The following is a 10,239-nucleotide window of genomic DNA, read 5'->3' on the forward strand; positions in this document are numbered from 1 at the left end:
CTAGACCCTTGCCCTCGTCTCTGTCTATGGGGGTTGGGGGACGGAGCGGGGTCTGGAGCTGGGGAATGCCTCCTTTGGGGAGAGACATCCCCCACCCCACCCTGCCCAGTTCAGTCTGAGGACGCTGGAGGAGGCTGAGGATGGCGATCCATTCAGACAATAGATGTTCCCTGTGTGTTTGCTCTGGGCGTGCCCTGGGTTGGGGGATGCTGTGGTGATCCAGACAGCCCTGAGCCCTGCCCGCAGGGGTCTAAAGTCAAATGGGAGACAGACACATCCCCAGACAGTGATAGCCCAGAGTGACCAGGGATGTGGGGATGAGGGAAGCCTGGGGGATTGTGACAGTCCAGAAGAGGTACCCTGCTCAGCCCCAGGTGTGGTCAGGGAGGGCTTCCTGGAGGAGGACACATGTGATCTGAGAATGACATTTGAAGGAGATAACTGGGCAAAGAGCAAAAGGAAAGGTCTTTCAGGCAGAGGGCACAGCACAAGCAAGGTGGTGGTGTGCCCTGAGCACTGGGGGTGCTATGGTAGAGGTGAGGCAGGAGGGTTTAGCAGGGTCTAGGACCTCCAGGCTGAGGAGCTCAGACTGTGGCCTGATGGTACTGGGGAGCCATGGAGGGTTGTATGCAAGGGAGGGATGGGATCAGATTGGGGCTTTAGGAAGATCCTTCTAGTGCTCTGAGGAGGGTGGACCCAAGGGGAAGACTGAAGCTAGGAGCTCCAGGGGAGGCTGGGGCAGGGACCTGGGTGCGTGAGGACAACATTGGATCAGCTGAGCTGGGGGACAAGAAAAGGGAGTGGGTTGATAGAGACACTCGGGAAGCTGTGGGAAGCTGAGGCAGTGGGTTATGGAGCTGCGGGGCCGTGGGGTGGGGCAGGGAGATGGTGGGGACTGCCCTGATACAGGACCAGGGAGGAGGAGCAGGTTTGGGAAAGATGATATGCCCGGTGGGGAACTTGGTAGATGTAGGGGCCCTGAGGATGTCCAGGGTGTGGCATTCAGGAGGCTGCAGGAACCCTGGTCTGAGGCCGAAGCCGGGAACAGAAATGAGGGCTTTGTCAGGAGAGACGGGAACTGATGCTGCTAGGGTTAAGACGGCCTCTTGTGGGGGGTGGTTCCAAGTCCCTACTATGGGACTTTTTTTTTTTTAAAGAGATGGGGTCTCACTATATTGCCCAGGCTGATCCCAAACTGGCCTCAAGTGATCCTCCTCAGCCTCCTGGATTGCTGGGATTACAGGTGTGAGCCACTGCCCCTGGCTAGGGACTTTCCATATTTAAAGGTGATGCAAAGAAAAACCTAACAAAGACTAAACAGGAACAGCAGGCAGAGGGGCAGGGGGAAGAAGACCAAGCAATTCAGACCCAAGAGACTCTTGTGTGCAATGATATAAATAAAGGCTGTGGTGACGCCCCAGAGAGCAGTGTTAGGGGGTCAGTTGGGGCAGATGGCAGATTCAGCTGATTTGAGAGGAGGGGGTAAGAAAGTGTAGCTAGAGGGTGCAGCCCCTGTCAACCTGTGGGCCTGGAGTCTGGGTTTATCTGGAACTTTCAGCCCCATGTCTCTGCAGGGCAGGTCCTTACTCTGTCTTGGGCTGCCCTAGGCCCCATGGCACAACAAGCCTGGAGATTTGTAGAACCAAACCCTGGCCTAGGAGATGTTGAGCCTCCTTGGAGATCCAGGAATGGGGTTGGCAGTAAGAGGAATAGCACTCCCTGAACTCAGGGCTTCACTAGTGATGTCCCCAGAGGCAGGAGTGTGGAAGGAACCTGGGGTCTGTTACCTGGAGGGACACTGGCGTGAGGGCATGGTAAAGAGAGCCCAAGTTGAACTGGCCCTACTCATGACCTGGGGCACATGACCGTGACCTCATGGGATCACACATCCTAGATTCTGCCACAGCTTTTCTGGGGGATCTAGGCCTTGAACATACTATGCCATGAGTCATAGGGCCAGCCTGAGTCCTGGGGTACCTGGTCTGACCATCCCTCACTCCCCAAGGCCCCAGCAGCATCATGAGGTCCTTCTTCTTGTTCGTTAGCCTTGGGCAGCTGAAGTCAGGTGAGGTCATCAAGAAGAGTGAGGGCATGAGTCTTGGGGAAAGGGGCCTAGGAGCGGGGACATGGTGGCTCGAACCTGTGGTCCCAGCTACTCAGGAGGCTAAGGCGGGAGGATCACTTGAGCCCAGGAGTTCGAGGCTGCAGTGAGCTAGGATTGCACTACTGCACTCTAGCCTGGGCCATAGAGCGACACCCTGTCTCCAAAAAAATAGAAAAGGAGGCTGGGCGCGGTGGCTCAAGCCTGTAATCCCAGCACTTTGGGAGGCCGAGACGGGCGGATCACAAGGTCAGGAGATCGAAACCATCCTGACTAACACGGTGAAACCCCGTCTCTACTAAAAAATACAAAAAAACTAGCCGGGCGAGGTGGCGGGCACCTGTAGTCCCAGCTACTCGGGAGGCTGAGGCAGGAGAATGGCAGAAACCCAGGAGGCGAAGCTTGCAGTGAGCAGAGATCCGGCCACTGCACTCCAGCCTGGGCGACAGAGCGAGACTCCGTCTCAGAAAAAAAATAAAATAAAATGAAATGAAAGAAAGAAAAGGAGCCTAGGGAGGGAGGATAGTCAGGGGGGCCTAGGGCTGGCTACAATTACCAGTTGCTCCCATGAGGGGGAGCCAGAGGGCACTGTTCCTAAATCCTCTTTTTTTTTTTTCTTTTTTTTTTTTGAGAGGAAGTCTCGCTCTTGTCCCAGCTGGAGTGGAGTGCAATGGCGCGATCTGGGCTCACTGCAACCCCCGTCTCCTGGGTTCAAGCGATTCTTCTGCCTCAGTCTCTCAAGTAGCTGGGATTACAGGTGCCTGTCACCACACCCAACTAATTTTTTTATTTCTCCGTGTTGGCCAGGATGGTCTTGATCTCTTAACCTCGTGATCCACCCGCCTCAGCCTCCCAAAGTGCTGGGATTACAGGTGTGAGCCACCGCGCCCGGCCCTAAACCCTCATTTTTAAATGTGAGCAATCCTTGCTGTGTGCAGTGTGCTGGGATTCATTGCTGAACAAATACAGCACAGGTGCTGCCTTCGCAGGGCTCACCATTTGGTGGTGACACAAATGGTTTCTGAGTTTTTTTTTTTTTAAGACAGAGTCTCGATGTCGCCCAGGCTGTAGTGCAGTGGCACGATCATGGCTCACTGCAGCCTCTACCTCCCAGGCTCAAGTGATCCTCCCACCTCAGCCTCTCAAGTGTGCCACCACACCCAGCTAATTTTTGTATTTTTGTAGAGATGGGGGTCTCACTATGTTTGCAGACTGGTCTTGAACTCCTGACCTCAAGTGGTTCTCCTGCCTTGGCCTCCCACAGTGCTGGGATTACAGATCTGACCATAGATGTTAAATAATCACACCAGCAAGTGTAAGCATCTGCGGTGACCAAGGGGCGCCATGCAGGAGACACATACAGAAGTGCGCGACCCTGTAACCAGGGGCCCTGACCCAGCAAGAGAGATTGAGGAGGCTTCCTGGAGGAGGGGAGGCCTGGCTGAGACCTGAAGGATGTGCAGGTTGGAGTTAACCACGAAAGGGGTGGGAAGGGTATTCCATGCAAATGGAACAGCCTGTGCTGAGGGAAGTAGAGGAGGGAAGGGAAGAGAGTGACCTTGGGTTGAGGCTGGAGAGCAGGAAGGGAGCTGATGACGCAGGACCCCATAGGCTGCTGGGAGGAGTCTGGATTGTCTTCTTAAGTGGCATGAGAAGCTGTTGAAGGGTTTTTTGGGGTTTGTTGTTTTTTCACACAGAGTCTCATTATTGCTTAGGCTGGAGTGCAGTGGCACAATCCTGGCTCACTGCAACCTCCGCTACCTGGGTTCAAGTGATTCTGCCTCAGCCTCCCAAGTAGCAGGGATTACAGGTGCCCCGCCACCACGCCCGGCTAATTTTTGTATTTTTTAGTAGAGACTGCTTCACCATGTTGGCCAGGCTGGTCTCAAACTCCTGACCTCGTGATCTACCTGCCTCGCCCTCTCAAAGTGTTGGGATTACAGGTGGCATGAGCCACCCCGCCTGGCCCATTGAAGGGTTTTGAGGTCTAATGAGAGTAGCAGTCTCTGATCTCAAGGAAGTTCTGGGGGGGGGTAGGAGGATACTGCAATAGTCCAAGCAGAGGGGTGATCGGGACCAAGTTGGCGCCTGAAGTGGTTGAAGAGAGATTTGAGACGACCTTACCAGAGGCCCCCGCCCCCCACGCAGCAGAAAGTGTGCCCTACTGTACGCTACCCAGTTCTCCAGAAAGATTGCAGAGAGACAAGAAGAGTCGTGAGGCGCTGGGCTCTGATATCCATGGCCCCACCCCTTAGATGGGGGAGCTGACTTCTGCGTAACATGGGAATGACGGACCTTTTCCAGGCTCAAGTAGCAGGCAGACAGTGGATGGAGGCTGAGAGGCAGTGGCCGTGGGTGGTCAGGGGGAATGTGGACACAGGAAATGCAGGACTGGAAGGGGGACACACACTTGGTAGTAGCTTATTACAAATTTGGAAGCAGGAAGGATGGGAGGAAGGCAGGCTGGTCCCTCTAGCATGGGTCCCCCATGTTCCCCCACAGCATGCCTGGACCACCCCCACCCCCCTGCAGAAACACACACACACACAATCACGTGTATCTAGGATTTAAAGTTAAAATGTTGCTTGTCACCGGGCCTGGTGGCTCACGCCTGTAATCCCAGCACTTTGGGAGGCCGAGGCGGGCAGATCATGAGGTCAGGAGATTGAGACCATCCTGGTTAACACAGTGAAACCTCATCTCTACTAAAAATACAAAAAAAATTAGCCGGGCATGGTGGCAGACGCCTGTAGTCCCAGCTACTAGGGAGGCTGAGGCAGGAGAATGGCGTGAACCCGGGAGGCAGAGTTTGCAGTGAGCCGAGATCACACCACTGCACTCCAGCCTGGGCGACAGAGCGAGACTCCATCTCAAAAAAAAAAAAAAGTTACCTGTCAGCCAGGCACAGTGGCTCATGACTGTAATCCCAGTGCTTTGAGAGCCACCCTCAGGGAAGATTGCTTGAGCCCACGAGTTCAAGACCAGCCTCTCAATTCTGTGGACCCCCTGAGGCGCAGTTCACTCTCCCCAGCCCTCTGGATAAAACAGCAATTCCTTAGGGACTTTAACTTCCCCCAAAATGCTGTGGCCTCCCAGGCAACATAGCCATACCCCATCTCTACAAATAATAATAATTGGCTTGTCCAGCTGCCCAGCTAAGTCCATCAATTTCCTGAGCTCAGGGAGTACGACTACTTCTGCTGTCAATTCCTCATCTGCCTTTGGCCCTGCAGTTTTTAGACCAAAGCTCCGGCTGCTGGAGCATTTTCTTGAAGTGACTGTAGTCCCAATACCAGGGTTCTCCCCTGTCTGTGTACTGCCAGATCCAACCCGTGTGTCTTGGGGTGGCTAAATCTGACAAAGGCCCTGAGTATTTGGGGACACCTGTGATCTCCTGCAAGGCTGAGGCTAATGCCACGCTTTTGCAGCTCTTTGCATGGGCACATATGTGAGAGAATCAGATAAAAGGTGCTCCCAAAAAGCATGTTTCTGTTCAGGGTGGAACCTGGGCCTGCCTCCTGCCTTTGAGTCCTCCCTGATGGTTGTGCCCTCTCATACCTCACAAAAGCAAGGAGAGGTATCAGTGCTTCCTGTTGTCCTCACCTGTGCGGAGTGATACTGGGAACATTGTGGGGACCAACACAGCCCTAGCCCTTGCCCTCAGAGTTCTAGTTCAAGGCTGGGAGCAGTGGCTCACGCCTGTAATCCCAACACTTTGGGAAGCCGAGGCAGGTGGGTCACTTGAGGTCAGGAGTTTGCGACCAGTCCGGCCAACATGGTGAAACCCCATCTCTACTAAAAATACAAAAATTAGCCGGGTGTGATGGCGGGCACCTATAATCCCAGCTACCTGAGAGGCTTGATCTTAGCCAAAAGGCCAAGAAGCCTTCTGAGGTTTCTGACTGGGCCTGGGATGGGAGGTGGGGAGGCAGTCCAAGATTTCCTAAGGCAGGGCTAACTTTACGGCAGCGTGACTGTGGGGTCGCACCATGCCCCAAACTTAGAAGGACCCTATGCTTGTTTTAATGCCCTGCTGTCACTATCTTGAAATTATTACAAAAGCCAAGAGAGGGGCAGGTGCAGTGGCTCACACCTGTAATCCCAACACTTTGGGAGGATGAAGCGGGTGAATCATCTGAAGTCAAAAGTTCAAAACCAGCCTGGCAAACATGGCGAAAACCCGTCTCTACTAAAACTACAAAAAATTACCCAGACATGGGCCGGGTGCGGTGGCTCAAGCCTGTAATCTCAGCACTTTGGGAGGCCGAGACGGGCGGATCACGAGGTCAGGAGATCGAGACCATCCTGGCTAACATGGTGAAACCCCGTCTCTACTAAAAAAAAAAAAAAAAAAAAAGCCCAGACGTGGTGGCAGTAATCCCAGCTACTTGGGAGGCTGAGGCAGGAGAATGGCTTGAACCCGGAAGGCGGAGGTTGCAGTGAGCCCAGATCCCGCCACCACACTCTCGCCTGGGTGACAGAGCGAGATTCCGTCTTAAAAAAAAAAAAAAAAAAAAAAGCCAACAGAGGAAGAGGAAGGGAAAGGACTGCAAGCTCGAAGAATGAGCCAGAATTCAGTGTGGCTGGAGCACCATGGGAGAAGGGCACTGTGGGGCCATGGAGGGTGGAGGGTGACAAGGTGGAGGGACAGGGTCAAGCTTGCACTTTAGAAAAATCCATCTGGCAACCGGGTGCAGTGGCTCACACCTGTAATCCCAGCACTTTGGGAGGCCAAGATGGGCGGACCACCTGAGGTCGGGAGTTGGAGACCAGCCTGACCAACATGGAGAAACCCTGTCTGTACTAAAAATACAAAATTAGCTGGGCATGGTGGCACATACATGTAATCCCAGCTACTTGAGAGGCTGAGGCAGGAGAATCGCTTCCAGGAGGCGGAGGTTGCGGTGAGCCGAGATTGCACCATTGCACTCCAGCTTAGGCAACAAGAGCAAAACTCCATCTCAGAAAAAAAAAGAAAGAAAGATCCGTCTAGCTGCCATGGAGAGGGTGGATGGGGGCACTTGGCCAGGGAGAAGATGGGGGACTTGGCTTCCTGTGGAAGGGGCTGGGAGTGTCGGTGATACTGAGGAGGAGAGGCCAGTGTGGCCAGGTTTATCAGAACCTTAAATGCTTGGGTAACAGACATCCCAATGCAGGAGATGGGCTGGGAGACCCCAAAACCACAGGATGAACCCAGAGCCTCATTTTCACTTGCAAATTTGTACTGTGGGTGGCGGGGGATGCAGAAGGGTAGGTTACAGAATGTCACTCACTGGTAAGTACTTGAAAATCTTTTTATATGAAAACTCGCATGGATAGACTGATGGAGGTGAATACAAAATTGGCAAGAATTTTGAGTATAAAATGTGAGATTTCAAAGGACTTTCTTCTGGGTATGTTCTGGCTTCAATTCCGTGGACCCCCTGGGGCTCATTTCACTCTCCCCAGCCCTCTGGGTAAAACAGCAGTTCCTTGGGAACTTCCTCTTCAGCTTCTCCCTAAATGCTTTGGCCCCGGGGAGCTGGGAACGAGCCCCTTCCTGCTTCTCTACTCACATTCGGGGACATCGACCCCTAATACCTGTTTTTCTTCTCTGTTGACAACCTTCATATTTCTTTTCCTTTTTTTATTTTTTGAGACGGAGTCTCGCTTTGTTATCCAGGCTGGATTGCAATGGTGAGATCTCTGCTCACCACAACCTCCGCCTCCCTGGTTCAAGCGATTCTCCTGCCTCGGCATCCCGAGTAGGTGGGACTACAGACGTGTGCCATCATGCCTGGCTAATTTTTGTATTTTTAGTAGTGACAGAGTTTCACCATGTTGGCCAAGCTGATCTCAAACTCCTGACCTCGTGATCCACTCGCCTCAGCCTCCCAAAGTGTTGAGTTTATAGGCCTGAGTAAACTTACCATGTTACAACCTCCATATTTCCATCTTCAACCCCAGTATCTCTCCTAAGCCCAGACCTGGCTTACCTCAGCTTCCCAGACCCCTCTTCTTGGACATCCCCCGGGGCCCCACACACCCACTGGATCCCACACCCACCTCAGCTTCTTCCCGGACCCATGCCTCCTCCTAGGTCCTGTCTGGGAGAGCAACCCCCATTCAGCCTCCTGAATGTCCCCCACCTCCCCTTACTCCCTGCCCTGGCCCCATCCTGGGCTAGCCCCATCTGGGTCCTTGCACTGGGCTCCTGGCCTCAGTCTCTTCTCTGGTCCAGGATCTTCCTAAAACCAAACCCTCCTCTGCATAGACACCCCCATGGCTCCCCAGGGTTCCTGGGACAGTCTGAGCTCCTCAGCCTCTAGCATCCCAGCCCTTCCCACGCCATCCCTCTTCCCCAGCTCTGTTTCTAGCACATATGTTTGTTCCCCACCTCAGACTGGAAGGAAACACTAACCACGTCCTCTGCTTATGATGAAGGAGGATCTTAAGCAAGTGACATATGAAGCTATTGAAGGAAAGCGGGTTCCGGCTGGGCGTGATGGCTCACGCCTGTAATCCCTGCACTTTGGGAGGCCATGCTGGAGAGATCACTTGAGACCAGGAATTCGAGACCAGCCTGGCCAACATGGTGAAACCCTGTCTCTACTAAAAATACAAAAATTAGCTGGGCGTGGTGGCACGTGCCTGTAATCCCAGATACTCAGGAGGCTGAGGCAGGAGCATCGCTTGAATCCAGGAGGCGGAGGTTGTAGTGAGCTGAGATCACCCCATTGCACTCTAGCCTGGGTGACAGAGTGAGACTCTGTCTCAAGAGAAAAAAAAAGAAAGAACATGGGTTCCTTCTTGAATGCTCCCCTTATTCCCCCCAACAAAGGTAATGTTCTGGGGGAGAAGGAAGCCTGAGTGCACCTTCTAGCATCTGGGGGAGAGGCAGTTGGAAACTGTACCCAGGGTCTCTTGCTTCTCAATTTCTAGAGATCCAGCCTTGCCCTCCTCTCTGAGATCCTCCTGGAAGGCTGTAGCTCCATTGTTCTCAGCTTCTGGGAAGCTGAAAGGAGGTTCTGGGAAGAAGAAAGTGATGTACAGCCCGTTGTTTTCCCATGGGAACCTCTGTCCTCAAATCCTCCAGACCTCCACATCCAGGCATCTGGTGCCATCTCCTGCCTCTGCCTCTGGTCGCTTCCACAACCCAGGAGCCCAGGCCTCTAGCTTCCTCCTTCCCCAAACTCAGGAGTTCAGGTCTGCAGTCCCCCCCTTCCTCAGGCACAGAAGCCCCATCTCCACTCCCCTCCGTCCTCAGAACACGGGTTCCCAGCCCCCTTCCTAGGATCCTCAAGTTCAAAAGAGGCTGAAAACTTCTCTCTCAGCAGGCTCAGGAGTCCTGCCCCTCTCCCCACCGGGCCCACCGCCTCTTTTCTAATTTTCAAATTTATTTTTATTTTTATTTTTTGAGACAGAGTCTCACTCTGTCACCCAGGCTGGAGTGCAGTGGCACAATCTCAGCTCACTGCAACCTCTGCCAGGTTCAAGCAATTGTCCTGCCTCATCCTCCCAAGTAGCTGGGACTACAGGCAGCCGCTGCCAAGCCCAGCTAATTTTTTTGTATTTTAGTAGAGATGGTGTTTCACTATCTTAGCCAGGATGGTCTCGATCTCCTGACCTCATGATCCACGCGCCTTGGCCTCCCAAAGTGCTAGGATTACAGGCATGAACCACCGTACCTGACCTTTTTTATTTTTAGAGACTGGGCCTCACTCTGTGACCCAGGCCAGAGTCCAGTGGCACTATCTCAGCTCACTGCAGCCTTGATCTCCCTGGGTCAAGCGATCCTTCCACCTCAGCCTCCCGAGTAGCTGGGACCGCACGTGTGTGCCACCACACCCAGCTGTGCCCCTCTTGTCTTAAGATGGTCTTCAGGTCTCAGCTTCTTCAGCTTGTGCCTTCAGTCCCTTATTCTGTCTGAGAAACTTAGATCCCTCACTCTCTCCAAATACAACCACTTCCTCAATATTCAAAGGGCTTCCTCCGATGCTGGGTGCGCTGGCTCACACCTGTAATCGCAGCACTTTGGGAGACTGAGGAGGAGGGTGGATCACCCGAAGTCAGGAGTTTGAGACCAGCCTGGCCAACATGTGAAACCCTGTCTCTATTCAAAATACAAAATTAGATGGGCATAGTGGCACCCACCTGTA

Source organism: Colobus angolensis, unplaced genomic scaffold, assembly GCF_000951035.1.
Source record: "Colobus angolensis palliatus isolate OR3802 unplaced genomic scaffold, Cang.pa_1.0 Scaffold107, whole genome shotgun sequence".
Lineage (NCBI taxonomy): Eukaryota > Metazoa > Chordata > Mammalia > Primates > Cercopithecidae > Colobus > Colobus angolensis.